The sequence below is a fragment of the Lissotriton vulgaris genome, chromosome 3_1 (assembly GCF_964263255.1).
Source record: "Lissotriton vulgaris chromosome 3_1, aLisVul1.2, whole genome shotgun sequence".
Classification (NCBI taxonomy): domain Eukaryota; kingdom Metazoa; phylum Chordata; class Amphibia; order Caudata; family Salamandridae; genus Lissotriton; species Lissotriton vulgaris.
Window position 1 is genome coordinate 1,962,034,963 of NC_141689.1, and position 26,482 is coordinate 1,962,061,444.

Sequence of the window (26,482 nt, forward strand, 5' to 3'; positions counted from 1 at the left end):
AGGAATCAGGCTCCCACCTTTATATTCCATATCCAGACATGGATGTGATTTGCAACGATGAGCGCCTGCAATCTGTCTCCCTTGATCTCATCTCCCACGCATAATAAGGGTCACACTCTTGACCAGATTTTCTGCAACACGTCATTAGTGATCAACTCTACACTCCCCATCACTTGGTCGAACCATTTACTTAAAAGTTTCAAAATTCCTAATGAGAATAGGGCTCCCTTTTTAAATACAAAAAGGCAGGAATATAGCTACAGAGACTTACATAAAATGTCTGCCCCAGAACTAGCTGAGGCACTTGAACACTCCAGCTGGGCTCTTCTGGGTGACCCAGACTCTGACACCCTTTTGCTTGAATCCAAGCATTGATACGGCTGCTCCTCGGGCCTTTTACCCATCCAGGAGGTTTCACCCTTCCGCTCCTTGGTTTAATGGACCTCTTTGAACCAGCAAAAACATGTGTAGAGGCCTCAAAATGAAATGGCGGAAACTATTCCCTGAATACAGGAGAGATCAAGAAGAATTTCCTACATAATAAAATTGAAATAGCCCACAATAAGGGTAAGGGCATTTTTAAGATAGTGAAATCTTTCATCTCCCCTAGGGAAGCCTAAAAAAAGGTCCTGCTCTCTGCTGAGTGGTCTGAGCAGATAGCAACATCGCTCCACAACAAAGCTGCTCTGATCCAACAGTTTTTTTTTTTAAAAACCTTTATTTATAAAAACACAGTACACAGCGTCGCCTACAACCCAGCGGGGCCGGCCGCTATGACACATGCGACGGGACATAAGAAGAGATTAGAAGACAGTACGCCGTTAAAGCAATCTTATTGAGCATACATTATCATATGGAACATAGCATCATACCCAACAGGATAAGAAAGGTTTAATTTCATGGTTTTGTGGAGAAAAACAACAACACAGAAACACATGGTATCATACTGGCAAGGGTCGTAGAAGGGGGGGGGAAGGGGGAGACATGACCGACAAGTAGAGGAGCGCAGCTGGTGAGGGGGGGCGAGCACAAAGGGGAAAAGGAAAAAAGACCAAAGAGGAAATGGAAAACAAGAAACGGAACGTCTATCATGGGGAAGAGGGGAGAGGAGCCTCATAGTCAAGCGGGGGGGAGCAAATATCTCCGCGATAAGAATTCCATTGAGCCCAGACCCTGGACCACTTCCGAGGACGCCCACGTGCCTCATATACCGTTTTTTCTCGAAACATGCACCAGTCCATGTTCTCCTTCCAGGTACTTAGCGATGGTGGTCTAGGGGAGCCCCAGAGCTGAGCTATATCTCTCTTCGCGACCATATTGCCCAAGGTGACCCAGAGCGTCTGAGCAGCATTGCAATCCGAAGGCTCCCACACATTGAGCAGGCAACGGCGTGCTTCAGGGAGGAGGGGGACTCTGGTGACACGTCCCATAACATCATGCACTCTAGACCAAAAGGCCGAAACCATCGGGCATTCCCATAAAATATGGAGGAAGGTACCGTCCATACCGCACCCACGCCTGCATCGTCCATCCGAAACTAGACCCATTTGTACCAGACGCGCTCCAGTCACATACACACGGTGGAGGATCTTCAGCTGGACAAAACGAAGCCGAGCCGGAATAGCCACCTCCTTGGGGGAGGACACAGCGGACTGCCAGTCCTCGTCGTCGAGTTCGAGCCCGTCAGTAGTCCAAGAAGCGCGAAGTTTCTCCAGTTGGTCCGCCCTATTGTTAATAAGCTTTTTATATATCAAGGAGATCGTGCTATCGGGAAGATGACCGTCCAAGACACGGTCTTCCAAGGGGGAGGACTGCGGAATAACAGTACCAGGGGGAAAGACGGAGGACAAGGCATGCCGGATCTGCAGATACCAAAAGTGTTCCCTGTCATCGAGCCGGTATTCCAGTTTCAAAAGAGCGAAGGATTTCACCGCGCCCCGTGCCCACAGATCCTCCACCTTACTAATCCCAATCATGTCCCACTTATCAAACCCTTTCGTCTTCCACAGGCTGCCCAACCGATCCGAGTCATACAGCGGCATCATACGCGTCAGCTTACCACCCCAGCCCGTGGCCACAGTAGCATCTCTCCAGGCCCGCACCGCACACTTCATAGGACCTGTAAGGAGACGAATAGGTGCCTTTGAGTACAAAGCCCTATTAAAGTTGCCGCCGGGCAATAACATTTTGTCCAGAGCAAAGGCGGGAGCAGGGTCCGAAGAGTACGTCGCATGATTGATAGCGCTCAGATGTGAGGCCCAATAATATCGTCTAATATCCGGCAAAGCAATACCCCCATTGTACCAAGAGAGGGTGAGCTTGGACAATGCAATACGGGCGCGACCGTCCCAAATTAGTTGTCGCTGCAGACTCTCGACCTCGCGAAAGTAGCGAGCAGGGACAGGGTCGAAAAAGTTTTGTAGAGCATAAAGAAAGCGGGGGAGCGACATCATTTTAAAGAGCGCCGCTCGACCCAATGGAGATAGGGGCAAATCACGCCACCTTCTCACATCCTGCTTGAGTCGGCGGAGTGGAGCATACAGGTTCCACTCGTAGCGGACTGAGGAGTCTGTAGAGACATGAATCCCCAAATATTTAAAACCGTCCGTCGACACCAAGATAGGGAACCTGCGGGGCAAAGGTGGTAGAGTCCCGGCTATAGCGTAGACACAGGACTTGGTCCAATTGATGACTAACCCGGAGTTCTTGCCGAAGGATGTAAGAACGTCGAAGAGGACATTAAGAGACTTTTGGGGGGAAGTGAGATAAAGGAGGATATCATCGGCATACAATGAGACGCGATCCTCGAGATCTGGTGTCCACCGAATCCCCTTCATCGAGGGTTCCCACCGCAGCCACGCCGCAAGGGGTTCAAGCGCCAGCGCGAATAGGAGCGGGGAAAGCGGACAGCCCTGACGAGTGCCACGGCCTAATGGGAAGGGGTCAGAGCATCTACCGTTTACCACAATTTGAGCAAGTGGTTGTGCGTAGAGGAGCTTGACCCAGGCGATAAAGTTAGGGCCAAAGCCAAACTTGGCGAGGGCCGCCCAGAGATAGGGCCATTCGATGGTGTCAAAGGCCATAGTGGCGTCCAGGGAGGCCACCACTGCCGGCTCCGCGAGAGTTGCAGCCCTCGCGAGAACACCATGAAGCCTACGCAGGTTAAGGGCCGTGTTCCTGTGCGGGATGAAACCGGATTGATCCGGATGGATCAAATCGCAAATCACCTTCAGCAACCGATTGGCCAGAACCTTGGCCAGGATTTTGGGTTCCGCGTTTAGCAGAGAAATGGGACGGTAGGAGGTGCAGTGGTCACGGGGTTTGCCATCCTTATGAATGACCACTATGGCAGCTAAGCGCTGCTCAAGTGGGAGGCTACCAGCCTCAAGCGCATCGAGAAACATGCTGCGCATATGAGCGGCCATCTTGTCTGGACAGAGTTTGTAGAGTTCAATGGGCAACCCGTTCGGGCCCACCGCCTTACCCGAGCGTAACGATCGGATGGCGAGGGCAATCTCGTCCACGGTAAAGGGAGCCTCCAGAGCAAGGACATCTTCTTCCGAGACAGTAGGGAGAGCTATATCACGCAATAACAGCCTGGAATCAGCCTCATCACGGTCACTCACAGGGGTATAAACCTTCCGGAAGTGGTCCACAAAACAATCAACAATCTCGCCAGGGTCGGAGACAGTCACACCAGATTCGCGAACAATAACAGGCACAACACGACTCGCTCGTTCAGCCTTATCCAGCCATGCCAGGAGTTTGCTAGCTTTGTCACCCACATCATAAAGCCGACCCAATTGATTCTCTCGCATCAACTTAGCAGCATCAGTAACACAGGCCTTGTAGTCAGCCTGTTTCAGTTCCAGCGTGTGCAACAGCGCAGGCGTGTCATCTCCACCCAGCCCACTTTCAAGCGCAGTGATCTCAGTCTCCAGGGCCTGAACAGCCTCCCTCTTAGTCCTTTGCTCAGCAGCAATGAGAGATAATGCGGAGCCCCTAATAACCGTCTTAAAGGCTTCCCAAAGAACAGTAGGGGAGGTGACAGAGCCCACATTTTCATCGAAGTAGCAGTCAATCGCCTTCACCATATCAGAGCGGAGCCGGGGGTTTTGGAAGTGCCAGGGGGGGACAGGGGGAATCCTGTTACCAAGCAAACCACCCACAGAGACCCTAATCATCAAGGGGGAATGGTCCGAGATACCCCGTGGGAGATGGCGAACCTCCCGGACGGTGGACAGAGTGGAAGCCAGCATAAAAAAATAATCTATACGAGACAAGCTGCCATGCGCCCCAGAGTGGAAGGTATACTGAAGGAGAGACGGGTGTAGTGAACGCCAAACGTCCACCAGACCAAAGGTATCGGCCATCTCATTGAGCCACATCTGGGAAGGCGGTAGAACTCTTGACATAACAGAATTGAAGTCCCCACCCATGATCAACAATCCATCTGGGAGACCAAGAAGGGTCTTGCCGAGGTCGGCGTAGGTGGTAGCCTGCAGCCCCGGGGGAATATATACAACCACTAACACAATTGGTTTACCCTCCCACCTCCCAGAGACAGCAGCATACCGCCCCGATCGTCCAATGTAACATCGTCAATTGCAAGGGCTAGGGAGGATTTCACCATGATACCCACTCCCCGGGACCCAGAAGTGAAACCAGCGTGAGCCACCAAACGATAGCCCCAGCGGTCGAGAGCCTTACAGGCATTCCCGATCAAGTGAGTCTCCTGAAGGAACACAACATCAGGGGCGTGGCGCCTCAGAAACTGTAAAACAATGCCCCGTTTGATTCTATCACCCAAACCGTTGACGTTCCATGAAAGAACCTGCATCTCACCCCCCCCATCACAGCAAAGACAATCTGCCCCGACCCCCTCCCATAACCCCAGTGCCGGAATACTTGCAATCAGTGAAATACCATGAAAAAGAGAACAGAACAAACAGAACAAAACACAACCCAGACCCCAAGAACCATCCCCCAACCAAGAACCCGTTACAACACCCCCCACACTGCACCCCTGCTGACTGAAAAGCCACCTCAAACTGCAGTGTGCCTGTCGCCCCATCTGGTCTACACAAAGAACACCCCGAGGAGGAAGGGAGAAATCACCCGCACCCGCACCGCCCCAGGCATAAACATAGATCTCACAGTGAATTTACGCAACATAGTCCATAGTCTCAGGTCGGACCTTCGGGGGCCCACGTTACTCCTGGGCCGTTGCGCCACCTTCCGCACCACCAGGGCCCCCACTCTCCGTATCCTCTGTAGGCAGCGAGTCTAACCAGTTATTAGCACGGTCCGGTTGATCAAAGAAATAAGCTCATTCCCTGAACTCTATCCGCAGACGAGCTGGAAACAACATGGCGTACTTCAGTCCCCGGTCCCTTAGGCAACGCTTCACTCTGAGGAATCCAGACCGCTGTCGCTGCACTTGGGGAGTGAAGTCAGGATAGATGGAGATAGAGTTATTGTCATATTTCAACGGGCCGTGTTTACGAGCCGCCTGCAGGATAGCGTCTCTGTCGCGATAATGAAACAACCTCGCGATGATGGGCCTCGGCGGGCCACCCGGTTTCACTTGACCTCCTGGGAAACGATAGGCACGCTCTACGGCAAAAAACTTGCTGAGTCCAACCGGAGCGAGTTTAGCAACAATAAGTTCCTCGACCAGTAAATCGATCGAGGCAGCACCATCACTTTCCGGCACTCCAACCAGGCGTATGTTGTTCCGCCTGGCCCTATTGTCATAATCTTCCATGCGTCTGAGCAGCAGGTCGTGTGAGGAGCGCGGTTCCCAATCTCGGATTGTGCCTCCGCCATGTCGGTCACCAAGCTCGACGCCTTCAAATCCAGTGCCTTCACCCTCTCGTTCGTCTTGGCCAAATCGGCTCGAATAAGAGTAACATCCACAGCCACCGTGTCTATCTTGGACACAATGGCCTCGTATTGCTGACTCATATCGGCCTTAAGTCCAGAGATGGCGGCCAGAAGATCTTGGAGTGACACCTCAGTGGAAGACGATATGTCCGTTCGAGGGCCTTCAGAGCCAACACTAGCAACACCAGGGGAGCCTCTTGGCTGGGTATAGCGCTCGATCATATTAGATTGGATCGACCCACCCCGAGTCATAGCCTTCCTGCGTTTCTCCGCCTCGGGTTTTGTCGCCATGTTGCATGCAGCTTCAGCCGAAGACGCCCAGGTCGGCGGGGCGATGATGAGCCCAAAAAACTCTGAGGTGTAATGTTAGGAGAGAATGCCACGGGTCTCTTTGCAGCCCGATGAAGGAGAGCGTGCTCCGTGAGAGTGGCAGGCGAAGTCAAAGTAGGAGGAGACAAAGACGATGAGGCCGAAAACCGAAAGTGAAAGTGGCACACCACCGGTGGGCCAGATGCCAGGCAGCCGTTGTTGTTGCATTACAGCTCGGCCATAACAGGCAGGCGAGACCCCGGTTGCGTCGGTGGATAGGCCGGAAGGTTTAGGACAGTAGAAAGTCGGTCCCCAAGGTCCGATTTCGACCAAAAAAGGATCGACAGCATAAGTAAGAGTAGTACTCCAAAAGCCCGTCGAAGTAATCAGGATTTGTGCAGGATATATCAGGAAGGGCGGCGCGGGTCTCGGGAGCCCTCTGCTCACGCGACCATCTTGGATGCCCACGTAGCTCCTCCCCGATCCAACAGTTTTTTGACAAAGTATCAGTGGAGGACTTACTTGTCTATAAATTCCTCAATGGTAAATTATGTTTTGTGCATCCCCCTGCACCATAAGAGTTCCCTGAACTGCATTCTGAGGAGCCGCTCAATCAGCTCTTCAGCCTTAAATCAGGCTCCCCCACCGATGCCTGCCCCATCAAACTAGGAACACCGTTAGCTTCCACTATTAACCCTATTGTTAATAAGGTGCGGAAGCAAGCAAAAAGTCTATGGCTCTTAAAAAAACCTACTGCAAGTCAGAACGACCCGACCTATTACATGCCGATCTCCCTCCTCCCAATTTTCTCTAAGGTTTTAGAGAAACGTGTAAATAAAGCACTTTCTGAATGTATTGAAAATATTAATCTTCTGCATAACTCCCAATCTGGCTTCAGGCTAAATTACAGTACTGAATCAGCCCTATTGCAAGTTACGGAATACAATAAGGAGAAACTCATTCAGGGTGAAAGGTTCGCTCTTGTGCTACTTAACCTCTCAGAGGCTTTCAATATGGTTCTGCATGAGATACTTCTCGCCTGGTTGTGAAACTTGGGGGTGGGCGTGTCCGCCTTGGCCTGGTTGACATATTTTTTGAAAGATAGGTTGCAGGGAATATGGACTCCCCCTTTCTCATGTCTCATGCCATATCTGAATGTGGGTGTACCACAGGGCTCCATTCTTAGCCCCACCCTCTTCAATACATATATGTCACCTTTAGGAAGACGGAGTTAAGACTATCTCTGATGCCAATGATATACAACTGATCTTTATATGTGAAAAAGGAACATATTTTGTCAGAGACAGCATCAGATCCTGTCTCAGTATTTAACTGGCTAAAAATTATCAGTTAAAAGCAAGCATGCCAAATTTGAGATTATTTTGTTTGGTCAATGGGCAATGAGTAACTGGAGCACCTGGTGGCCAATGGAGCTGTCTCCCCCCCAATAAAAATGTGGGCATTGTCAATTGCCCTTGCCATGGGCCCCAGATCCAAACTTCGATTGGCTCCTGTTTGGCACAAAACATATTTCCTCCTCTGCTGCCAGTGGACACGAGGACATCTGTGGTCCAGGCTTTAGTGACATCTAGATTGGACTAAGCTAATAGTCTTTACCTCGGCCTACCTGACTATCTCACTCAGCCTCTACAAGTAATGAAGAACGCAGCCGCCAGAGTGATCCTCAGGCCCAGGCCTAGAGCTCACAGGACGTTCTTCCTTAAATCTCTGCACTGGCTCTGAATGAAAGAAAGAATTAAGTTCAAAGCCATGGTGATATATTTTAAAGCACTACATGGCCTTGGCACTGAGTACCTTTAGAAGTGAGCTATTCATTACATTCCGACTAGGTCCTTAAGATCCTCTACCGTGAGACCTTGTACACATCCCTAAAATACGCTTAGCACGCATAGGGGGAAGATCCTTTGGGTATCTGAGCGCAAAAAAATGGAACAGCCTTCTGCCTCATTGAGAGCCTCAGCTGACCTGGCAAAGTTAAAAAAAACATCTCAAAACCTGGCTATTCAAGAATAAGTCCCAGTTTAGTACCATATGTCCACACAAGCACGGTTTGTCCATCTTTGCGCCAGGACAGTCTAGCTGGAGTACCTGTTTGCGCTATACCAAATTCCCTTTATTAATTCATTCATTCATTTAGTGGCTTTTGTAGGGGCCTCTCCTCTGTCACCCACCCTTTTCAAAGGGACAATCTGTCACAACAGGAGCATCTGCAGGTCTGACTAACCCACCACGCAGGCCAAAGGAATAACCAGGGATCATGGCTAGCATTCTGGCTCCACTACATTTTGACTCACAAACTTTAAAGGCTTAAGCCCTCCTTTCAATTTTGATTCCCTGATCCTACAATGTCAATTCAATTAGACCTACAAACGTGCCTGGCAATGAGCCTAGACCCCACTAACCAGTAACCATTTTTTTGATGTGTGCAGAGAAAGTTCTGCTCTATTTCCTCCAGAGTGTGTGTTCCCACCCTAACCCTCAGGAAAGTCAGTAATTCACTTCACGTGTCTCAGAGATTGCAGTCTTCAAATCCAACTAGGCTTTCCAGGCCCTGGGCTTCAAAAGGGAACTCTTTGACTTCCATGTTATGTACCATCCCCACGTACACATGTATCAAAGAATGCACAAGCAAACATAATGTGCTGCATGATGCTACATACAGACATCATGAAGGCCAAGAGTGAGTTAAGTGCAAAGCTGCAGCATTTTACAAGTGGGTCAATAGCCATCAATCCTGTGACACTGATTCCTATAAAACACAAAATGGGTATTCTGTTACCACTGCACTTATGTCACTTAACTCCTCCTGTCAAGAGATGGAGCCCTCAGCAACTATGAGTTTTTCATGGTAGGGCATAACTTACCAGTTTCTTTGTCTACCCTTTGAACTGTCTTCGACGCCATGGTGTTTCATAAAGGTTCTATGTTCTGTAGTAAGTTACCTCAGTAATAGGGGAGTCCAACTGATAATATGTGGTGAGAGAGAATAGGGTTTAGGTAAAGAACAGGAATGCTACCTGGATCCCGATGTACGTTTATCAGCTGCACGCACCCGTGCTCCATCTATTTGGCAATACAGATTTCATTGATTAATTTCAGAGGACGCATCGGTCTTTTTAATCTCCCACTTGACGCAATCTACAGCCCTGCAGGCTCCCCTACTCCACTCATCTTTTCACACCCTCGCGCCGCACGGCCGGTTTGTTTCACTAGACCTGCGCGCCAGCTTCTCCAACGAGAATACTTACAGGCCTGAAGAGTCACATCCTTCACATGGTGTGACGAAACACGTGTCAGCTGGTTGTATCTTTGTTTGTACTGATCAAGATTGCACGATAAAATAACGATTCAAACTACTTTGAACTTTGACAATATTCATTTGAACCCTTTTCCTAACTCTGTTGAAAGTGAGCCCATAATTCTAACGATGCCCAGGCTGCTGGCGCAAACCGCCTCTCAGTTCCCATTCTGAATAATTATCAAATAAAGAGACGGGCGCTGGGAGCAGGAATCAAGAACAGAGTTTATTTCTCATGAGGAGAGCATGTCATTTCGGACACGAAACACAGTGTCTTTCGGGAGGTGCTCTAACAAGTGAGCGTGAGACTCTGGTTTTTATACATTTGCTGAACATTTGATGATACAATCAGGTCAGTGTGTCGCAAAAGGAAAACATTCCTATAATCCTCGTGATGATCCTATTCCACATACATTCACAATGGGGACCCTTGACCTGCTGATAAGAGGGGAGGGCAATCATGCAGCTGAGTGTGTCGTAGGATGTGTGCGCCTGATCATGGCCCAGGGGGTGGGGTGGCTAGGCATACAATAAGGGCAGTAAATGGTATCTCCTGGCTTAGGCGATGGCCTCGGACATGTGTGGTCAGCCGGACTCGGGGGTAGGGGTCATCAAAGGAGTGGTATTCATGTCTGCGTGGACAATCGAGCGTGGAGGGAAGGCTCGTCAACAGAGGGACATTCATGGAAGGGGAGGAGGTGCTGGTCAGGCGCGGCCGTGACTCGCAAGGACAGGGCTTTGCGGAAGAAGAGGGTTTATGACTTGTTCATGTGAGGAGAAGGAGGGGGGGATCAGGGTGCGTGCAGGGCCAGAGTCGCGCAGTGAGAGAGAGAGAGAGAGATCTTATGACCTGTACATGGGAGAACAGGGGTAGCCAGATACAACTGGGGGGGGGGGGGGCTATGTCAGCTGAGGCGAAGGATGCTTCTTCGAGAGGGAAATGGGGAAGGCCTGGGTCAAGCAGGAGGGTTACCTTTCACATCAGGATCGCGTAGAGGGAGAGGGTTTCATGGCCTATACATGAGAGAGGGGGTGCAAGATACGCGCAGGAGGGAAGCTGGGGATTCCAATGGGTAAAAAGGCCATGGTACCTAGAATGGCTGTACATACGCATAGGGGTACGGGTTCTTACTGGCAGGGGGATACGGTCGATAAGTTGCAGTATCCATGATGCCCACAGGGAGAGGAGTGGGAGAAGAAGTGAAATGAATGCTGTCTATGTACATAGATTTTGTCAGATTTCACAGTCGCCCCTTTTTACATAGCAGCAATCATTTTTGCAACTGACGACTTTACAGGTAGGCAGGCATCGTTGATGAATTAGCATTTTGGTAATACTAACATGTGGCGTATAATCATAGGCAGTGAAGGTGATGGGCGGATTGCGGTACATAGGGAATTACATTTTCGGTGTGTTCCTGACAATTAAACGCATTACATGGCACAAATCTTTCTAACTAAAAAAATGTGACCAATGAACAGTTTTGACCAGGCAGTTGAGAGCGGAATTCAGTTCAATGCACAGTATTTCTTCGTCACAGTGTCTTTTTATCAGCGAGCCATCACTGGTAGGCTCTAATCCGGGTACTTTCGGTGGCGCTGTTGAGCACCGGCGATGGAGCTACGGGTCCAGCTCGGTTCCATCCTCACGCGTTGCAGGGTGCGGTCAGTCCTCTGCTGTTAGACCACAGTCCTGTTCCCTAAACAGTCCGTTTGGCGGCGCCTTATGCTCGGCACCTATAGTTCTGTTGCAACACCCTCTTCCCACATAATTGCAGCTCTTTTCTTTGGCAAAAAGTCACGTGGGAAGGTGGGTGGATGTCGTTCAAACAGTCAATGGGAGAAGGAGTGAGCGGAGTTGGGTCAGAGTTCCTGGGACACACAAAAGGGACCAAGGGAGCAAAGGATAACAAGCAGGCAGGCCCATCAATCAGGCCCAGAGAAGGGGGACGGAGACTCCAGGCACACGTGGGTTAGCAGACGGAGGGCTTCAGGTCGGCCCGTCATTTTTCATTTTCCACGTTGAAAGTGCTGTCTCGTCCGTATCTTGTTGCTCTGCAGCTCCACCTTTGGTCGAGGTCACACGTGTCCCAGGATCTGTAGCCAGGCTGTACGTCACATCCGACCCATCTCCTTCGGTGATCGTGCATCTTTGAATGAGTACAAGACAGTGTTTTAGAGAAATGGCAGAAGAAGATATCTACGCATGTGAATTCCTCCCTCAATTTTTCGCATTTGAGTCCTTATGGTCATTGGTCACAGTCAGAGGTCTATTACCAAGCAGTGCATGTGTCAGTATTCCTACTGAGTTTATGGCAGGTATATTCATTGGCCCATTTATGATTCAAGTAAGGACAAGATAATATTTCCATCAACTGTGCATTACATCATTTTCAACATTAGCGCAGCATTTCCCTTCAGAACCGGCTAACATTTTCAGACAGGGCGGGGGTGCTATCGTCGAGTGTCGGGCAAAACAAGATATCCTCAAGGGTCAGCAGCTACCCATGGTCATTATGTTTATACCGGGGACAACGGAAGCGGTTCTATCAAAAATGGGGTGGGGATGCTTCAGGCGCTTGCGCTTGGGTGCAAAGGGGTGGGGCAATCTGGGTATTGGGTGTCAATCTAGACGTTGGCGTTCGTCTCTGAAGAACAGACATAGGATGCCATTGACATACAGTTCCCCTAGAAATGGCCTGATTTGGGGGACTTTAGTCGTCTTACCTGTCCTTTCCTTCTTAGCCAATTCAAGTTCATTCATTTTGCAGAAAGGAGAGGCAGTAACATGGCAAGATACAGTCATTTTAGTTTTGGTCAATTTCGCTGAACACCTTCGTGTTCAAATACGTATCAAATCGGAGTGGTGCCGGTGGGGCACAATTTTACCAAAAAGATGGACAGAAAATAGGGAGGCTCTCAAAGAGAGTGAGAGTCGTCCGCAGTCTAAACGAGCCATTCGGTACACGTATGACATGTAAGGAGAGAGAGAGAAAGAAGGGTGGAGAGAGAGACGGGTACGAAAATAGGTCATTTAGTGCGTTCACAACACGGAACAGCAAAGGTCAGGTAACATGCAGATATAGACAGAGGGGAGACATATATTCGTACGTTACACACACACAAACTCAGACAGGGAAGACGGCACATGTATTACACATAGACAAGACATTCACAACAAGACGGGAAACAATTGTTAGTCTACAACATCTGCTTTTTATATATATATCCTACATATCTTTACTATCCTATTTATCTACGTGCTTAGCTCTTTCTGCCTTTCCCCCCTTTCCCTTCTCGCTTGTTCTACCTGCGAGCGTCCCCAATTACCAATACTCACACCTCGGTTGGTTGATCAGAAATCAACCTGGTTGTGCTAGTTACCCGTGGTCGGATCTTAAACCGTTTTTCAGTTCCTTCTTTTGGCGGAAAGTTCTCCAGGCTGAGGCAACGGCAAGTATTGATCGGGAGATCAGTCGGACAGCTTGGCTATATCTACAAGAGTGTGAGAAAGGGGGTTGTGCATTTTGAACATCAGCAACATTTCTAACTTCCTAGACGGGTGGTGCCGTGGCAACCCTTATACGTACGATTTTCTTTGTCCTTTCCCTACCTATTCAAACGTCCGGTTACATTATTTAACACGTCCTTTCTAGTCAAAATTTTGTTCGTCATTCAGTACCTGTCCAGTTTCTATGTCAGTCCATCCTCTCAGTCGCTATGTCCTAAGGAAGAACAGTCATGTTAAGTCTACGTCTTTTCTTTTAAGAACCTATCGTTATAACGACTTCACACATATTCCCTCTTTTCCTTTTTCGTCGGTGGTCTGACCGTCGTTCTTCCACACTTCAGCCGACGTTCCGACGTGACCTGCAGAAGGGAGGGAAAAGAAGGGGTGGGGGCAACATTCAAAGTACATCAGCATGTAGTAGCCCGAAAATGTTTTTACTTACCACATACTCGACCCATCTTCACGTACCGCCTTTCTTTACCATCTCGGCGTTTAAGCCCAGATTTGACCAGTAATGTCAGATAGATAATCATTGACGAACTGCCTATCTACATGAGTTACTCGGTCGTAACCCTCTTTGTCGGGTACAAGGGTGACGGTCAGGTGGCATTTTCTGCGGAGTCGTTTTAAGGGTGCCTAAAACACCTTTCCTGGCTGTCTGCGATACACAATTGTAGCTGTCAAATATCTGATCCCTTTTTGTCTACATCCTTCCTCATACTTATTCTTCGCTCATAGCCGGAGGACATTCAAAACTCATTAATGCGACTGCTACAACCATGCTTTCTTTTTCAAAATACTTTAATAAACGATATCGGTGGCAGTTCATTTGCATAAAGTGCAGCAGTGCAGTAAAATCGTATTAAAATTTTCCTTCAGAGCAGGCATGATGCATGTCAAGAATTCAGTTTTAATCAATTCATAGATTCATTATCCGATACTCATTCTTTATCTAAATTATACCAATTCATTTTCCAACTCATAATCAGTACCCACCCTAAGTCAATTCATTGTCCAAGCACATGCTCAATATCCTTCATATCTACTTTCATTTATCCAAAACATTATATATATATCTCGCGGAAAAAAAAACTGCGTGGTCATGGTGCAATAAGGTTCATTAAAAACGTCACATTTTGCGTCGGCGCCATTTTGGGTGGGGTCAGGCGAGTTCTAGCACAGTCAGAGTGTCTCTAGTCTTGCAAGGTTGGCCCAGAACTTTCCATTGGCAGTTCAGAAAGTCTCGTGCAGTGTGGTTAACAGTCTAACAATATGGACCATGAGTCAAAGAGTGGGAAGGGCGGCAACAATTTTCCTACCGGGTCTTTCTGGTGTTCCTCCGGAACTGAACAAGCCTGTGCCGTGGCGGCATCTTAGCCATTTCCGATCCAAGTCTGGTGCCGGCAGGAGCAGCACCGCTGTCGTGGTTCCCGGCGAAGGGGATGGGGGCACCCATGCAGGGGGTCGGGGGCCCCCCGGCTCTTATAGAATCTTCAAGGTCGAGGAGAGGTGATATGGAGCGTGTGCCCGTCCTGGGCAGAGGACCTCTTTTTGATGTTGACCCTTAAGCGAAGAGCGTTGGGGTGTCGCTGGAAGCCTCCACCTGGAGGGAGGTGGGGGAGGGCCGTTCGCGGCACCTCCCCCTTCCAGCGACCCCGCGCCGTTCCCCGGCTCCATCGTTTTCGACATCGGCCGTGCCAGCCATTGATGATGGGGGGGGGGTGGTCGGCGGCTGGGGCAAGACAGCCCCCCCCCCCCCCCTTCCCTCGGCGACATGTGGCGGGACTACCTTCAACTCTCCAGGGAGCGTGGAATGTGGCAGGACTGCCTATACCTATGAAGGCAGGCGGTGAATTTGGCATGTGGCGGGACTATCTGATTTGCCGCCGTTCTTGCCTTGGCTTCGGCTCTGGACCAGCAGGCGATGGCATGCGGCGAATTTGAAATGTGGCGGGACTACTTGATTCGCCGCCGTTGTCGCCTTGGCGTCGGCCTTTGGCAAAAGCCGGATCGGGTGAGAGAGAGGGGTGGTCGGTGGCCGAGGCAAGACAGCCCCCTCTCCCCCCGCGGCCTGCAGGGCGGCAGAAGGGAGAAGACGGAGAGGTCCTTGTCATCCTTTTTTTGGACCGCCTGCCCAACATCGTCTCCTTCTGACCATGGGCAGGCGAGTCCCTCGTGCCTCCAGGCCTCGCCTTCCGGATGGGCGTAACCGCGGACCTGTTGCACTTCGGGAGCTTCCGGAATGGGGGTAGGTACCTATTGAGTTGTTTCTATTTCATGTGACCGTTATTTGGGCGGGGCGGGCAATGAGGCAGATATGTTGGGAACAGGAACAGGCAGTGAAGCCTAGCTACCTCGTGGCTATGTTCTGATATCGAATCTTTTCGCCTTTTTACATTTCTTATTACGAACTACTTCTAATGTTTCCTATTTTTGGTGAAGTCAAAAGCTCATCAGGGGGTTACTGACTTAGCCTGATTTCTTTTTATTTTTCTTTCTCTTCCTTAGCGTGTTTCGAGCTAAAGCTTTTTGTTAGTAGGGAACGGTGATCACTTCATATTTTTATGTGTCCTTTTCACTAGGGGGGTACATCTGGACGGACCAGACGAGTCCCCTCCAATAAATGGTCCGGGGTGGAACGAGATTATCGATCAAAAGGGGAACATATATTCCTTCATTAGGGTATCATCCTGGACGGACCGAGCGATGTACTTCCACTTACTAGGGTAGCCTCCTGGACGGACCAGTCGGTCTATTTCTACTAAATGGCCCATGAGTAGAGAGCATATGTCCTCCATAAGAGTAGTCTCCTGGGCGGACCATGCGAGCTACCCCACAATAACCAACCAGTGGGGAGTGGGTAGGACTGACGAATTCACAAAGGGGCATAACCTACCCTTTTCTACTTGCAAAGACTAGATAGAGTGTCCCTATTCCACGTTGTTTGCAGGCAGAAAATACCTCAAACGAAACAATGCCTGGAACAACAATGTCCAGGTTTTCAATCAATCAGTGGGGAGAAAAACAGGCATGACGGATTACAACGGGGACAAATGTCTAAATTACCTGCCCTTCGCTATCCAGAAAGGAAGACAGAATATTTCTACTCGTCTCAGTTTGTAGACAGGGAAGATCTCAAAGAGCAACCATCGACTATCAACCGACTTCAACAATTCTTAAAGAATAACATCGGTTATCAATCGACTTCAAACAGTGGGGAGAAAAGTAGGCATGACGGATCAATACCGGGGACAAAAGTCTGTATTACCTACCCTTCTCTATCTGCAAAGAGGGGCGACGTTCCTTTTCGCCGCTGTTTGAAAACAGAGAATGTCTCGTTCTCAGAAGAGAACCAATATGTCAAGTAGCCCTCAAAGCTAAATGAACCAATACCAACAATGCCAGTATACAAATACCGGTTTTCAATACAAACAATCAATCAATCAGGTGGACAGAGCCACCCTACCAATCAGGCGTAAAAACACCCTACCAATCAGGCGTAAAAACACCCTACTTAATCTTACCCGGACCGGACCATACGGACAGTTCTTCGACTCCTTCCTCCAGCGCCCGATCGTTCTCTTACTCCATGTGGCATTCCTGTGGGTTTCCAGTCAGGACAATAGGTCACTCAAGAGAGGTCCGTTCAGAATTGGTGAAGTTCTGTCGATCGGCAGCCGGGCTAGGGCCCTCTCAAGGCAGGCATACCCCGATCATTTTAGACGTTCACTTTTTCGTCTGGATCTCTCTTACCGAACCCTATGTCACTGATGGACCCCGCGTTGGGACGCCAATTGTTGAAAGTGAGCCCATAATTCTAACGATGCCCAGGCTGCTGGCGCAAACCGCCTCTCAGTTCCCATTCTGAATAATTATCAAATAAAGAGACGGGCGCTGGGAGCAGGAATCAAGAACAGAGTTTATTTCTCATGAGGAGAGCATGTCATTTCGGACACGAAACACAGTGTCTTTCGGGAGGTGCTCTAACAAGTGAGCGTGAGACTCTGGTTTTTATACATTTGCTGAACATTTGATGATACAATCAGGTCAGTGTGTCGCAAAAGGAAAACATTCCTATAATCCTCGTGATGATCCTATTCCACATACATTCACAATGGGGACCCTTGACCTGCTGATAAGAGGGGAGGGCAATCATGCAGCTGAGTGTGTCGTAGGATGTGTGCGCCTGATCATGGCCCAGGGGGTGGGGTGGCTAGGCATACAATAAGGGCAGTAAATGGTATCTCCTGGCTTAGGCGATGGCCTCGGACATGTGTGGTCAGCCGGACTCGGGGGTAGGGGTCATCAAAGGAGTGGTATTCATGTCTGCGTGGACAATCGAGCGTGGAGGGAAGGCTCGTCAACAGAGGGACATTCATGGAAGGGGAGGAGGTGCTGGTCAGGCGCGGCCGTGACTCGCAAGGACAGGGCTTTGCGGAAGAAGAGGGTTTATGACTTGTTCATGTGAGGAGAAGGAGGGGGGGATCAGGGTGCGTGCAGGGCCAGAGTCGCGCAGTGAGAGAGAGAGAGAGAGATCTTATGACCTGTACATGGGAGAACAGGGGTAGCCAGATACAACTGGGGGGGGGGGGGGCTATGTCAGCTGAGGCGAAGGATGCTTCTTCGAGAGGGAAATGGGGAAGGCCTGGGTCAAGCAGGAGGGTTACCTTTCACATCAGGATCGCGTAGAGGGAGAGGGTTTCATGGCCTATACATGAGAGAGGGGGTGCAAGATACGCGCAGGAGGGAAGCTGGGGATTCCAATGGGTAAAAAGGCCATGGTACCTAGAATGGCTGTACATACGCATAGGGGTACGGGTTCTTACTGGCAGGGGGATACGGTCGATAAGTTGCAGTATCCATGATGCCCACAGGGAGAGGAGTGGGAGAAGAAGTGAAATGAATGCTGTCTATGTACATAGATTTTGTCAGATTTCACAACTCGTTTGGTTCTTACATAAGAACTCAAGATTACAATACGTGTGCACAGGACCGGTACTCCAACTGATAATATATTTAGATGATTTCCTGATTATGTCTCAAGACACGTCGGTAATCTTAAGAGACCTATCATGGACAATAGACCTCCAGGGTTTGGGGTCTATAGCAAATATGGAGAAGTCTGTGATGTCCTCCACACAAAATATAGAGATCCTAGGATTCCAGATAGATTTAATTACATCCCAACTGGTACTACCATAAAAGAATATGTCCAAGATACAAAAGGAAGTGAAATCAATACTGTTCAAAACATTAATTGTCCTAGGAACCTAGCAAGGGTTTCGGGCCTCTTGTCATCTTCCATTCAAGCCATTTGTCCTGGTCCTCTGGACAACAGAGGCCTACAGAGACTGAAAGCTATGGGCCTGCGGTTTATGGTATAGAGATTCTCTACCTCTGTCAGAGGATGCTCAAGAGGATCTACAAGGGTGGTTAAGGAATCTCGAAGCATGGAATGGTAAGGCCATCTTTAGAAATGTCCCGGAGTTGGTCCTGGAATCAGATGCAAGCAACCGGGGCTGGGGAGCCCACCTTGGCAAACTAGAAACAGGTGGGAGATGGTCACGGCAAGAGCAAGTACTACACATGAATTTCTTATAAATGCAAGCTGCCCTGAATGCCTTGATGACCTTCAGGGACTCGATCATATTGATCCAAGCAGACAACTTCACAGCAGTATCTTACATAAACCCATTGGGGGTTGAAAGTCAACAATGTTAGCAGAACTGGCAAAAAAGATCTGGCACTACACAAAATCATACTAAGAGCAGAATGTACCCCAGGGGCTCAGAACATAAGAGTGGACTGGAACTCCAGGTCTCTCAGTGACTCCTGCGATTGGAGACCTCAACCAGAAATCTTTACTCTTATATAATAGATATGGGTCCCAAGTCAGGTAGACCTATTTGCAAGCAGATTTACCTTTCTGGTACCAATATACTTAAGTTGGAGGCCAGACCCCAAAGCAGCTGCTGTGGACGCCCTTCACCAAGACTGGAACAAAATCAGGGGCTGTGCCTTTCCACCATTTTCCATGATCCAGAGAGTACTATGGAAAGTAAGGACAGAGCAGCGCAGCATTATTCTAGTGACTCCCTTTTGGAGATCTCAAATCTGGTTCCCAGGCCTGATGGAGCTTGCAATGGATTATCCAGGCATGATCCTAGTCTCCTTGGGTCTACTGTAGGGTCCAGACAGAGAGGAACACCGTTTAGTCATAGAGGGGAAAATTAACCTTCTTGTTCAGAGGATTTCAGGAGATCGGATAGATATTCAGAAATTTCATAAGAAGCTAAGGATCTACTGGATGAATCATTGGCCCCAGGAACTAGAAAGAAATACAGGGGTATTTGGAGAAAATGGTGTAGCTGGTACATGGAACGGAACTTGGATCCTGTGGACGCACCTGTACAACAAGTAGACAATTATCTAGTAAACCTGTTTAGTACTGGCCTCTCTTATGTAATACATTGCTACAGGTCCACTATCTCTTCGGGCCACGCCTTGGTTAAGAACATGTCAATTGGTAGTAACCCTTCGGTAAACAGAGTAGTGAAAGATGTGAGACTGAAATGACCTCTGAAAGCACGCTATGAATCGCTCCGGGACATGAGCTTGATTTTTAACTTATTCAATTAATGGCCAAGCAACACTTACCTATCCCTTAAACGGATTTCAATGAATACTTTGTTATGCTTAATCTCCTTCAGGAGAGTGTCTGACATCAAATCAATAGAACTATCTAATAGAATATATTCTTCCAAGGGCGTATATTTCGACATTTGAAAAGAACAAAAACAATGACTGAGTCCGTTTTCTACCCCATTTTTCATGATTGTGAGAAACTATGTTTGGTAAGAAGTATGAAGGAATATGCAAGCAAAGCCTTGGAGAATATTGAGCATGGGGTCAATCAACTCCTTTTATCCTATGTAAAACCTCATAGACCTGTTTCCACAGCCTTAGCAAGGTGATTACGCATGATCATGAACAAAGCAGGTATGGATCTCTCAAGGTTTGGTGCTTATTCTTCTCGAGGGGCCATGGCTACTAAGGTCTTTTGGGCATGGGGTTCACTGCCCAAAATTCTTAAAACTGTAGATAGGTCTAACGCAAACTCCTTTGCAAGATTCTATTTAAGACCGGTAGAGCATGTTAGTAATACAGCTCTGGAGGGCTTGATTAATGGGAGCCTCCGGTCTTGTAATGAAATGATGATTCTCCAATTTACATGCAGAGAGAATCTTGATTTTATTATAGACAATGGAGGCTAACATTATCCCACCCTCCTCATATATAAAAAAACAACAACAAAAACTTAGAGGTAAAGTAAAATGTGAAAAATTGTATTATAATCTAAGAAAACTGTATTGCTTTTTTGAGACAATCAACTGAAACAACTCCTTAATTGCATTTACCATAAGACTCCTTTCTTCATTATTCTAGAAAGTAACGCGTGAAGTGCAGCAGAAATCACTGAGATGTTTTGTCCCTTGCATCATTGCAGAAAAAAGAGGAGGATGACTGCATGCAATGGACATTTATAACTCTTCATGAACATTCCATTGTTTTATGGAGTACTAGTATTTTTCAAGGGGCTGCATGTTGGGGCAGCAATAAAAGATTATGGGTAGCACTTGAGATATCCCTCCCAGTCTAGCAAAATTGCATTATCATGAGACAGATTTAGGTCATGGTACACATCATGATCTGTATTTGCCCATGACTAAAAAATCTGAATCAGGGGTCCAGATAATCAAGCACCTGGTGCACTCTGGGTGGGGGTACTCATCAATCATCATGCAGGGGGCTTTTCAGTTTCAAAAGGAGGCTTCTGAACTTCTGCAAACAGACCCAGATCCTAATCAGAGAAATGCTCTCATTGCAAAGCATAGTGAGAGTATATATTTCACACATGTAAGAAAGACATTGGATTATTATTTGGGATGGGTGACTACTCACCACAAGGAATAATCAAAACCCTTGTCAGGGTGAATCCTCTAAATCACTAAATTAACCTGATATCATCCCATTGTAGCTACGGTACAAAGCAGAGAGGCTTAACTTAGAGCAATGTGTAAAGTATTTATGCAAATGTTAATGAAGTCAATATGCAAAACAATAATGATATCAAACAAATTAGAAAACAATAAACAAAATTACACCAAAATTACAATCTTCTAATAAGGGGAACTAGCAATATACATTTTTTCATTTTTAACTTGAAAGCATAATGTGTCAATGATAGTCAATGGTCCTGTTAGACCGAGAACTTCGCATAATTTAAGGTTGATTAGAATGGAGCATGGATCAGATACACAAACTAGGTTCATCCTGACCGAAGATTTTACCTTCAAACTTAGTCCTTTAAGTCGCAATGCAGCACAAGAATACACTTCTAAAGCCCCCTTTGATCTGGAGGGACACACTTATAGACTTAAAGAGCGTCTGACAGAAGACAACAGCAGGGTCCAGTCGCTGTTCAGTTGGTAATGGTCAGCTGTGTACTTCCAGGAAAAGTAAGGCCTGTTGTAGCTTGTTCTATCCCTGTAGCTTGAACAGGAGACCAGCCTTATGATCTTTGGAGTTCACTTCCTTTTCCTGGGTACGAAAGAGAAAGGCTCTTCTCGGGTCACAGACAGAACCTTCATTCCTCTTCTGATCTTCCTCAGGTTAAGGAGTGTCCTGCAGTGGGTTCCTGACACCAGCTTGTAGATGAGAATGACTCCTGGGCATACCCTAACCATTGGAGTAAAAATTCCTGGGGCCAACCCTACCTACTTTGGGCCTTTTCAAGATGGTAAAAGTCTTTAGCCACACTAAATTTGGGCTCTGAGGGTTGAAGGTGTGTGTGGGTGTGTACTATGGTAATCCTAGTGTCCTTTCACACCTAACACTAACACCCAGTTTTAGGCACCCACTCTACCCACAACAAACCCTGATATAAGTCTGGTATAACAAGAGCAAAGTCCATGAGCAACCAAAGAGCGGATCAACAATAACTGTCTTGGCATTTTGTTCTCCCTTTCAAATGTGCCACAAGGGTTATACTTAACCCAAAAGACAGAAGGCTGGTAAAACAAAATCAAAGTCTTTTAGTGAACCAGACAGTGGATCCACTGCTATGGATTTCCAACAGGCTCACGCAAGAAGGCAGACAGACCACCAAGAAACACAGGCGATGAGAAACAAGATCTTGATCTAACATTCTAAAGCACCCCACAGAAAGAGCACCCAAGAAGTTCGGCAGGGCACTTGGGGACGGTCCTTTGTTCAGAGCAGCACTTGGATGCTGGAGCATAAAAACACATTGAGAACCTACTGAAAGTTCTCAAGGCCAAGTTCCAGCAAGATTTCCAACTCTTGCAAGAATAATGGCCATTGTGGGTGCAGTAGGATATATAAGCCACATCTACCCAGTGACTCATGTCTAATATGCTTACCTGTTCCTGGAGAAGCATCCTGCCGGCTCAGAGACTTGCACCGGAGTTCTTCTAATCCTTGTTAGATTTCCTGGTTTAATTCTGAACTATGCCTGGTGGTTTCTTACTTCTTGTTGTTTCAGACTTCAGAGTGTAAAACAACAAGGAGAACAACAACTTACCAACTGAAGTCTGCTTTGTGCATGCTCTGTGCAGTTCGACTAGTTGTGGTAGGCTAGACTAGACTAGACTAAGTTTACTTGCCGTCCAGATCCTCAGCTCCGAAGGCTCTTGTTTTTTGCTAATACTGGGATTCCTTAGAGAAGAAAGAAAATAAAGACAAGGTTACAAAATAAGAAATAACTTAAAAGAATTGAACTAACGATTGTTTCTGCACTTTAAAAGTGAGCTTTCGAATCTGGTTGATCGTATGTTCAGTGGCATTTTTCTGTGAAATGGAGAAAGCTTGTAGAAGTAAACTAAGAGTTCCAAGGAATGAAGACAATTTGTTGAGGAAGAACTCAAACAGAACGTTCACAGTTGAATTAAACCAGGTACACATACAGGGAAGTTACTACTCAAAGATAGTAGCAGCATTAGAACAGTGACAATAACATTGTTGTGTTTTAGGATCCTATTGAAAGCAGAGACCAGAATACCTAGAGTAAGGACTGTAATCTTTTAATAAACAGGAAAGAGGAAATTATGAGGTAGGTCAGTGTAAGAAATTTGGATGTTGTTTGACTGTGGTGTGAGCTGTGGTAAACAGCAACCACAACCCTTGTCTGGATACGGTTGAAGCCAACCCTAAATTAACCTTTGCTCAACCCTCTGGTAGCTTCACACAGAGAAGTTCGGCTTAACTTAGAGACAATATGTAAAGTATTTGTGCAATACTTCAAACAGTAGTAAAGTAAAAAAACAACACACAAAAAAGGATCCCACGCCATGTTAGAAAAATTAACTTAATTTCAATAAATCAAACAAGACCAAAACATAAAGAATCTAAACAGTAGATTCTAATCAGCTGGCTTCTAGATTTTCCCAGACTTTCTTTCAGAAGCACTTCCTGGGAGCTTGAACCCAGCCTTCTCCACCCGACTGAGAGGTCTTCTCACAGGGTGCCCATACAAGAGTTCAAAGGGGCTGAAGACAACCCATTTCTGTGGTACTTTGATGCCCAGCTCCTCCCTCCCATCCAGCAAGCTCCCTTTTCTGTGTGGCTGTCTAGGAGGAATACACAAAGACCAACTGTCAACTACACCCTGTCATGTGAACCAGACACTGGCTGCAGACAGCAAATGATTAAGGTAGGAAAGTGCCAACTTTTTGATAGTGGCATTTTGACAATTTTAATTTAAAATCCAACTTAACACTAAGTTAGAATTTTTCATCACAACATCAAGCATGAATTGGTTACCTGCTCCCATTTGGAAATTACAGCTTAATAAATGTAATAAGGTAACTCCAGTGCTATCCTATGGAAGGGATAATAAACATGCATTGGCATAGCCAATCAGTCACATCAGTGGGAGTGCCTAATTAGGGCTATGCAAGAGGCACTTTATTATTGAGACTCTTTGAGTTTGGTTGCCCTGTGAAAATTGTCCCCTGCAAAAGGCACTGTGCATTGGTGTTACTTCCTTTATTGAAAGCGCCTTCATATTCTAACAAATATGTTTAAACAGGCTGTCCCCCAGGGTGGGTCCTTGCTTCATCAACTTTGCCGACTGGGCCCATACCTGCCTCCAACCCCGAACAGCGTTCGGCAAAGCAACTTCCTAGGGGGGGCCTTGCTCGAGGGGACCCTGGCCCATACCTGCCTCCAACCCCGAACAGCGTTCGGCAAAGCAACTTTCGAGGGGGGGGCCTTGCTCGAGGGGACCCTGGCCCCGCGCCCCGCAGCGCCATCGACCACTTCTGTTGGGCACAGGTCTCCCGAACCAATCCACCACCTTCTGCTGCCTGTGGCTGTGTCCGGTACGCTGTGAGGATAGTGCCTCTGGTGAACTCTGATGGTCGCAAGCTCTCCAAGATGGCGATGCGCCTGCAGCTGGCCTCCATCTCAATCCTGGGCTCCCACCTTCTCTCCTGGTCTTCTCAACTTGCTTACTATCCTGAATGACACTTTGCTGCTGTTTTCGGACAGTTTTTCGTTGGACTAGCCCTTCCCTCCATACCTTGTATCCCACCCACCCTTCCTCTATGCTGTGAATGCTGCTGTTTTCGGACAGTTTTCGTTGGACTCTAGCCCTTCCCTCCATACCTTGCATCCCACCCACCCTTCCTCTATGCTGTGACTGCATCTTTGACCGATTGAAGCTTTGGTATTCGCTGAAAGTCCTTACACCATATACCACCCCATGCGTCTCCTAGAGTTTAACCAGTCATATCCCTTCCTATGTGTATGTAGTTGACTCTTATCACTAGTGTTTGCAGTGGACCTTTGTACTCTCTACCACCCCTATGTGACCCTTAGAGTGTTTCCAGTCATATCCCTCCTGTGTAGATAGAAGATAACTCTAATGACTAGTATCCTATGTGATTCTTAGATTGTATCCATGTGTATCCCCTCCCTGTGTTTAGAGTTATAGCTGTAACGACTAGTCGCCTGTGTGACTGTTGGAATATAGCCAGGTGTATCCCTTCCCCCGTGTGAAGAGATAAACCTACTCTTTAGAACAAAAAGAAATGTGTCCTGAAATGTGTAACGTAACTGATTCTATGTAAAGTGCTTTGATAACATGTAACGGAACTGGTGCAATGTAAAGCACTTTGATAACCTAATCGGTTCAAGTTCCTGAAATGTGCAACGTAACTGATTCTATGTAAACTGCTGTGATAACATGTAACGGAACTGGTGCTATGTAAAGCGCTCTGATAACCTAATTGGTTCAAGTTCGCGCTATAGAAAACTCTAAAAATAAAATAAATAAATAAATAAATAAACATTGGCTACTATAATACCTACTTTTCATTAAATGGCTACGAAGCCCAGAACTAAAGCATGGTGGCTTTGGTGACGTATAGTCAACAGGTAACTTTAAACAATTAGACACCCAATCTCCTCAACAGGTAAGGCAGACTTCAAGGCACTCTGGTGGGTAGTGCACACAGGTGCTCTTCGGAGAAGAGGTACTGTGACCAAAGCACTTAGGACCACACTCATTAGGAGCTTATTACCTGAACGTTCCTGATGTTATTGAAGGGGAGTGGGTGCCAGCACTACCGTGCAATGTGGTGCAGACATTACAGTGAAGAATACTCACCAAGGCTCCCACACAGAAGGCAGCTGGCTGAGGCACAGCATCCTATAACAGAGTGCTGCTATGTAGCAGTCCTGAATTTTCTGCAGCAAGCCGAGTGACTGCAGCTGCCTTGCTTTCTATCAGCCTTTCAGAAGCTACTGGAACGATGAGAGGGGCAGCACTGGAGGCTGCAGGTCCCCGGTATAAGAAGAAGCAGTGGCTGCAGCTCCTGTGGGTGCCTAAGTAAGAAAGTTCCCTTGAGGCAAACTAAGCACAGGTTTGGAATACCAAACCTTACAATGTCACACGTACATACAACAAAAGCATATTGAAAGTTAAAAATTCATTTATTTTGAATAAATTAAAAAGACACAATAATAGGGCTGACTGATCTAGATCCCTAGTCTAAAACACAATAAAACAGTACACTCAATAGCGACCTACACAATTGAGAACAGACAGCACAGGTACAACATAAAATTGTTGAGTACGAGTTGTATATTCTTGCTCCGTTGTGGAAACACCAGTGTTGTATCGCTACGACATCAGCATATCAATTATGGTGTTGGAGACTTGAATTATACAGTTTGTAGCGTCTACGCGTTTCAGTGGATTCTCCTTATAGTTACCACCTTTATCAAGACATGTAATAATCAGTCTCACACAGGGAGTGTATACAATCGCCCCTAGGTTCCTATTGACGGTCACTTGTATTGGTCAATTATCAATTCCTGATCGGAATATGGACTTCTACTGGAGACCTGTTAAATTGCTGCTGCCAGTAGTG